This window comes from Schistocerca piceifrons, unplaced genomic scaffold, assembly GCF_021461385.2.
Source record: "Schistocerca piceifrons isolate TAMUIC-IGC-003096 unplaced genomic scaffold, iqSchPice1.1 HiC_scaffold_109, whole genome shotgun sequence".
NCBI classification, from domain to species: domain Eukaryota; kingdom Metazoa; phylum Arthropoda; class Insecta; order Orthoptera; family Acrididae; genus Schistocerca; species Schistocerca piceifrons.
This window is the reverse complement of record NW_025726896.1, coordinates 35782-43166: the sequence shown is the minus strand read 5'-3', so window position 1 is coordinate 43166 and position 7385 is coordinate 35782. Positions and strand designations below refer to the sequence as shown.

General features: G+C 48.4%; 7 non-coding genes across 7 annotated transcripts; all 7 read left to right on the top strand.

The window, feature by feature from the left end:
• Positions 1-399: 399 nt before the first annotated feature.
• LOC124727229 lies at positions 400-518 on the top strand. The gene has a single exon (XR_007007016.1). It is a non-coding gene; the product is annotated as a 5S ribosomal RNA (ribosomal RNA).
• Positions 519-1532: 1014 nt separating this feature from the next.
• Positions 1533-1650, top strand: LOC124727230. The gene has a single exon (XR_007007017.1). It is a non-coding gene; the product is annotated as a 5S ribosomal RNA (ribosomal RNA).
• A 1015-nt stretch (positions 1651-2665) lies between these two features.
• On the top strand, positions 2666-2784 carry LOC124727228. Its single transcript, XR_007007015.1, has one exon. It is a non-coding gene; the product is annotated as a 5S ribosomal RNA (ribosomal RNA).
• A 1015-nt stretch (positions 2785-3799) lies between these two features.
• On the top strand, positions 3800-3918 carry LOC124727225. Its single transcript, XR_007007013.1, has one exon. It is a non-coding gene; the product is annotated as a 5S ribosomal RNA (ribosomal RNA).
• Positions 3919-4934: 1016 nt separating this feature from the next.
• On the top strand, positions 4935-5053 carry LOC124727224. Its single transcript, XR_007007012.1, has one exon. It is a non-coding gene; the product is annotated as a 5S ribosomal RNA (ribosomal RNA).
• A 1015-nt stretch (positions 5054-6068) lies between these two features.
• LOC124727223 lies at positions 6069-6187 on the top strand. The gene has a single exon (XR_007007011.1). It is a non-coding gene; the product is annotated as a 5S ribosomal RNA (ribosomal RNA).
• A 1015-nt stretch (positions 6188-7202) lies between these two features.
• LOC124727222 lies at positions 7203-7321 on the top strand. The gene has a single exon (XR_007007010.1). It is a non-coding gene; the product is annotated as a 5S ribosomal RNA (ribosomal RNA).
• The last annotated feature ends 64 nt before the right edge of the window (positions 7322-7385 follow it).

The window sequence follows — 7385 nt, the reverse complement described above, 5'->3', positions numbered from 1 at the left end:
GCACGCGCCAAGCGGATGACAGGAGGTGCAACGAGAAGCTGCGCGTCTCACACACACGGCGGCGCGCCCGCTAGTTCGGCAGTCGCTCTGCTGGCACGTCGGATTGCGGAAGGAAGTGCTTACAATTACAATTCTGTTCATGTTTTATGTTGTAAAGTTGTTACCTTGTAACGATGTAATGTTAATAAATAAATTTATAAAGCTCACAAAAAAAAAAAAAAAACACGAAGCACGTCCTTCCGGCTCATAAGTTTTGGAACTCAGGATTGCGTTCGCGCTAACGTGACGAATTGTCAATAAAAAAAAAAATGCGGCTGCTTTCGACCGAAAAGTAAGATTTTGTGTGTGTTGGGATAAGAACCGAATGCGAATTCTGCCATGCGCCAACATTATATGGGCGCCAACGGCCATACCATGTTGAGTACACCGGTTCTCGTCCGATCACCGAAGTTAAGCAACATCGGGCGTGGTTAGTACTTGGATGGGTGACCGCCTGGGAACACCACGTGCTGTTGGCTCCCCTTCATTTACTTTTTTTTTTTTTTTTATACCGCCCTCTTTCCATACCACCGTTGTGTTGTGACAAAGATTCTTGCTTAAGCATTTTAAACTACTGTAATGACCATAAAGTACGAAATTGCAGTAATTGTCTCAGTTTGAGGGAGAATGTGCTAACCAAGTTCGCCAGGAAGTCTTTGAAAACGACAAAACAGTACGAATCGGCAGATATGTTCTGAAATACGTCAGCGCCTGTTGTTGTGTAGCGGTGTACAATTCCTACTTCGATATGTAATCATAAAGTTATTCTTTAGTCGTCTCGTCTCGTCTCCTCATCTCCTGCAGACGTTTCTTGTGCTTGCGCTGTTATATGGGCCACGACCCGAGCGGCAGCGAGCGGCAGTCGAGCAAAGTCGGGACAAGTCGGGACGGGGACAGGGACAGCGATAGGAATGGTGCGAATGCACTGCAAATTACGCAAACATCTCGTCTGATGCGAGGAAGCTCACATCGCCAGCAGTGGCGCCCTCCAACAGGAACTTCCACACCCCGTACAGGCCATACGCCGGTCGGCCGCGCGCCAGCCATCCACTGGACACCAGGGACAAGATGCGTCTTCCGCGAGTGTCGAAGGCTGCACGCGCCAAGCGGATGACAGGAGGTGCAACGAGAAGCTGCGCGTCTCACACACACGGCGGCGCGCCCGCTAGTTCGGCAGTCGCTCTGCTGGCACGTCGGATTGCGGAAGGAAGTGCTTACAATTACAATTCTGTTCATGTTTTATGTTGTAAAGTTGTTACCTTGTAACGATGTAATGTTAATAAATAAATTTATAAAGCTCACAAAAAAAAAAAAAAAACACGAAGCACGTCCTTCCGGCTCATAAGTTTTGGAACTCAGGATTGCGTTCGCGCTAACGTGACGAATTGTCAATAAAAAAAAAATGCGGCTGCTTTCGACCGAAAAGTAAGATTTTGTGTGTGTTGGGATAAGAACCGAATGCGAATTCTGCCATGCGCCAACATTATATGGGCGCCAACGGCCATACCAGTTGAGTACACCGGTTCTCGTCCGATCACCGAAGTTAAGCAACATCGGGCGTGGTTAGTACTTGGATGGGTGACCGCCTGGGAACACCACGTGCTGTTGGCTCCCCTTCATTTACTTTTTTTTTTTTTTTTATACCGCCCTCTTTCCATACCACCGTTGTGTTGTGACAAAGATTCTTGCTTAAGCATTTTAAACTACTGTAATGACCATAAAGTACGAAATTGCAGTAATTGTCTCAGTTTGAGGGAGAATGTGCTAACCAAGTTCGCCAGGAAGTCTTTGAAAACGACAAAACAGTACGAATCGGCAGATATGTTCTGAAATACGTCAGCGCCTGTTGTTGTGTAGCGGTGTACAATTCCTACTTCGATATGTAATCATAAAGTTATTCTTTAGTCGTCTCGTCTCGTCTCCTCATCTCCTGCAGACGTTTCTTGTGCTTGCGCTGTTATATGGGCCACGACCCGAGCGGCAGCGAGCGGCAGTCGAGCAAAGTCGGGACAAGTCGGGACGGGGACAGGGACAGCGATAGGAATGGTGCGAATGCACTGCAAATTACGCAAACATCTCGTCTGATGCGAGGAAGCTCACATCGCCAGCAGTGGCGCCCTCCAACAGGAACTTCCACACCCCGTACAGGCCATACGCCGGTCGGCCGCGCGCCAGCCATCCACTGGACACCAGGGACAAGATGCGTCTTCCGCGAGTGTCGAAGGCTGCACGCGCCAAGCGGATGACAGGAGGTGCAACGAGAAGCTGCGCGTCTCACACACACGGCGGCGCGCCCGCTAGTTCGGCAGTCGCTCTGCTGGCACGTCGGATTGCGGAAGGAAGTGCTTACAATTACAATTCTGTTCATGTTTTATGTTGTAAAGTTGTTACCTTGTAACGATGTAATGTTAATAAATAAATTTATAAAGCTCACAAAAAAAAAAAAAAAAACACGAAGCACGTCCTTCCGGCTCATAAGTTTTGGAACTCAGGATTGCGTTCGCGCTAACGTGACGAATTGTCAATAAAAAAAAAATGCGGCTGCTTTCGACCGAAAAGTAAGATTTTGTGTGTGTTGGGATAAGAACCGAATGCGAATTCTGCCATGCGCCAACATTATATGGGCGCCAACGGCCATACCATGTTGAGTACACCGGTTCTCGTCCGATCACCGAAGTTAAGCAACATCGGGCGTGGTTAGTACTTGGATGGGTGACCGCCTGGGAACACCACGTGCTGTTGGCTCCCCTTCATTTACTTTTTTTTTTTTTTTTATACCGCCCTCTTTCCATACCACCGTTGTGTTGTGACAAAGATTCTTGCTTAAGCATTTTAAACTACTGTAATGACCATAAAGTACGAAATTGCAGTAATTGTCTCAGTTTGAGGGAGAATGTGCTAACCAAGTTCGCCAGGAAGTCTTTGAAAACGACAAAACAGTACGAATCGGCAGATATGTTCTGAAATACGTCAGCGCCTGTTGTTGTGTAGCGGTGTACAATTCCTACTTCGATATGTAATCATAAAGTTATTCTTTAGTCGTCTCGTCTCGTCTCCTCATCTCCTGCAGACGTTTCTTGTGCTTGCGCTGTTATATGGGCCACGACCCGAGCGGCAGCGAGCGGCAGTCGAGCAAAGTCGGGACAAGTCGGGACGGGGACAGGGACAGCGATAGGAATGGTGCGAATGCACTGCAAATTACGCAAACATCTCGTCTGATGCGAGGAAGCTCACATCGCCAGCAGTGGCGCCCTCCAACAGGAACTTCCACACCCCGTACAGGCCATACGCCGGTCGGCCGCGCGCCAGCCATCCACTGGACACCAGGGACAAGATGCGTCTTCCGCGAGTGTCGAAGGCTGCACGCGCCAAGCGGATGACAGGAGGTGCAACGAGAAGCTGCGCGTCTCACACACACGGCGGCGCGCCCGCTAGTTCGGCAGTCGCTCTGCTGGCACGTCGGATTGCGGAAGGAAGTGCTTACAATTACAATTCTGTTCATGTTTTATGTTGTAAAGTTGTTACCTTGTAACGATGTAATGTTAATAAATAAATTTATAAAGCTCACAAAAAAAAAAAAAAAAACACGAAGCACGTCCTTCCGGCTCATAAGTTTTGGAACTCAGGATTGCGTTCGCGCTAACGTGACGAATTGTCAATAAAAAAAAAATGCGGCTGCTTTCGACCGAAAAGTAAGATTTTGTGTGTGTTGGGATAAGAACCGAATGCGAATTCTGCCATGCGCCAACATTATATGGGCGCCAACGGCCATACCATGTTGAGTACACCGGTTCTCGTCCGATCACCGAAGTTAAGCAACATCGGGCGTGGTTAGTACTTGGATGGGTGACCGCCTGGGAACACCACGTGCTGTTGGCTCCCCTTCATTTACTTTTTTTTTTTTTTTTATACCGCCCTCTTTCCATACCACCGTTGTGTTGTGACAAAGATTCTTGCTTAAGCATTTTAAACTACTGTAATGACCATAAAGTACGAAATTGCAGTAATTGTCTCAGTTTGAGGGAGAATGTGCTAACCAAGTTCGCCAGGAAGTCTTTGAAAACGACAAAACAGTACGAATCGGCAGATATGTTCTGAAATACGTCAGCGCCTGTTGTTGTGTAGCGGTGTACAATTCCTACTTCGATATGTAATCATAAAGTTATTCTTTAGTCGTCTCGTCTCGTCTCCTCATCTCCTGCAGACGTTTCTTGTGCTTGCGCTGTTATATGGGCCACGACCCGAGCGGCAGCGAGCGGCAGTCGAGCAAAGTCGGGACAAGTCGGGACGGGGACAGGGACAGCGATAGGAATGGTGCGAATGCACTGCAAATTACGCAAACATCTCGTCTGATGCGAGGAAGCTCACATCGCCAGCAGTGGCGCCCTCCAACAGGAACTTCCACACCCCGTACAGGCCATACGCCGGTCGGCCGCGCGCCAGCCATCCACTGGACACCAGGGACAAGATGCGTCTTCCGCGAGTGTCGAAGGCTGCACGCGCCAAGCGGATGACAGGAGGTGCAACGAGAAGCTGCGCGTCTCACACACACGGCGGCGCGCCCGCTAGTTCGGCAGTCGCTCTGCTGGCACGTCGGATTGCGGAAGGAAGTGCTTACAATTACAATTCTGTTCATGTTTTATGTTGTAAAGTTGTTACCTTGTAACGATGTAATGTTAATAAATAAATTTATAAAGCTCACAAAAAAAAAAAAAAAAAACACGAAGCACGTCCTTCCGGCTCATAAGTTTTGGAACTCAGGATTGCGTTCGCGCTAACGTGACGAATTGTCAATAAAAAAAAAATGCGGCTGCTTTCGACCGAAAAGTAAGATTTTGTGTGTGTTGGGATAAGAACCGAATGCGAATTCTGCCATGCGCCAACATTATATGGGCGCCAACGGCCATACCATGTTGAGTACACCGGTTCTCGTCCGATCACCGAAGTTAAGCAACATCGGGCGTGGTTAGTACTTGGATGGGTGACCGCCTGGGAACACCACGTGCTGTTGGCTCCCCTTCATTTACTTTTTTTTTTTTTTTTATACCGCCCTCTTTCCATACCACCGTTGTGTTGTGACAAAGATTCTTGCTTAAGCATTTTAAACTACTGTAATGACCATAAAGTACGAAATTGCAGTAATTGTCTCAGTTTGAGGGAGAATGTGCTAACCAAGTTCGCCAGGAAGTCTTTGAAAACGACAAAACAGTACGAATCGGCAGATATGTTCTGAAATACGTCAGCGCCTGTTGTTGTGTAGCGGTGTACAATTCCTACTTCGATATGTAATCATAAAGTTATTCTTTAGTCGTCTCGTCTCGTCTCCTCATCTCCTGCAGACGTTTCTTGTGCTTGCGCTGTTATATGGGCCACGACCCGAGCGGCAGCGAGCGGCAGTCGAGCAAAGTCGGGACAAGTCGGGACGGGGACAGGGACAGCGATAGGAATGGTGCGAATGCACTGCAAATTACGCAAACATCTCGTCTGATGCGAGGAAGCTCACATCGCCAGCAGTGGCGCCCTCCAACAGGAACTTCCACACCCCGTACAGGCCATACGCCGGTCGGCCGCGCGCCAGCCATCCACTGGACACCAGGGACAAGATGCGTCTTCCGCGAGTGTCGAAGGCTGCACGCGCCAAGCGGATGACAGGAGGTGCAACGAGAAGCTGCGCGTCTCACACACACGGCGGCGCGCCCGCTAGTTCGGCAGTCGCTCTGCTGGCACGTCGGATTGCGGAAGGAAGTGCTTACAATTACAATTCTGTTCATGTTTTATGTTGTAAAGTTGTTACCTTGTAACGATGTAATGTTAATAAATAAATTTATAAAGCTCACAAAAAAAAAAAAAAAAACACGAAGCACGTCCTTCCGGCTCATAAGTTTTGGAACTCAGGATTGCGTTCGCGCTAACGTGACGAATTGTCAATAAAAAAAAAATGCGGCTGCTTTCGACCGAAAAGTAAGATTTTGTGTGTGTTGGGATAAGAACCGAATGCGAATTCTGCCATGCGCCAACATTATATGGGCGCCAACGGCCATACCATGTTGAGTACACCGGTTCTCGTCCGATCACCGAAGTTAAGCAACATCGGGCGTGGTTAGTACTTGGATGGGTGACCGCCTGGGAACACCACGTGCTGTTGGCTCCCCTTCATTTACTTTTTTTTTTTTTTTTATACCGCCCTCTTTCCATACCACCGTTGTGTTGTGACAAAGATTCTTGCTTAAGCATTTTAAACTACTGTAATGACCATAAAGTACGAAATTGCAGTAATTGTCTCAGTTTGAGGGAGAATGTGCTAACCAAGTTCGCCAGGAAGTCTTTGAAAACGACAAAACAGTACGAATCGGCAGATATGTTCTGAAATACGTCAGCGCCTGTTGTTGTGTAGCGGTGTACAATTCCTACTTCGATATGTAATCATAAAGTTATTCTTTAGTCGTCTCGTCTCGTCTCCTCATCTCCTGCAGACGTTTCTTGTGCTTGCGCTGTTATATGGGCCACGACCCGAGCGGCAGCGAGCGGCAGTCGAGCAAAGTCGGGACAAGTCGGGACGGGGACAGGGACAGCGATAGGAATGGTGCGAATGCACTGCAAATTACGCAAACATCTCGTCTGATGCGAGGAAGCTCACATCGCCAGCAGTGGCGCCCTCCAACAGGAACTTCCACACCCCGTACAGGCCATACGCCGGTCGGCCGCGCGCCAGCCATCCACTGGACACCAGGGACAAGATGCGTCTTCCGCGAGTGTCGAAGGCTGCACGCGCCAAGCGGATGACAGGAGGTGCAACGAGAAGCTGCGCGTCTCACACACACGGCGGCGCGCCCGCTAGTTCGGCAGTCGCTCTGCTGGCACGTCGGATTGCGGAAGGAAGTGCTTACAATTACAATTCTGTTCATGTTTTATGTTGTAAAGTTGTTACCTTGTAACGATGTAATGTTAATAAATAAATTTATAAAGCTCACAAAAAAAAAAAAAAAAACACGAAGCACGTCCTTCCGGCTCATAAGTTTTGGAACTCAGGATTGCGTTCGCGCTAACGTGACGAATTGTCAATAAAAAAAAAATGCGGCTGCTTTCGACCGAAAAGTAAGATTTTGTGTGTGTTGGGATAAGAACCGAATGCGAATTCTGCCATGCGCCAACATTATATGGGCGCCAACGGCCATACCATGTTGAGTACACCGGTTCTCGTCCGATCACCGAAGTTAAGCAACATCGGGCGTGGTTAGTACTTGGATGGGTGACCGCCTGGGAACACCACGTGCTGTTGGCTCCCCTTCATTTACTTTTTTTTTTTTTTTTATACCGCCCTCTTTCCATACCACCGTTGTGTTGTG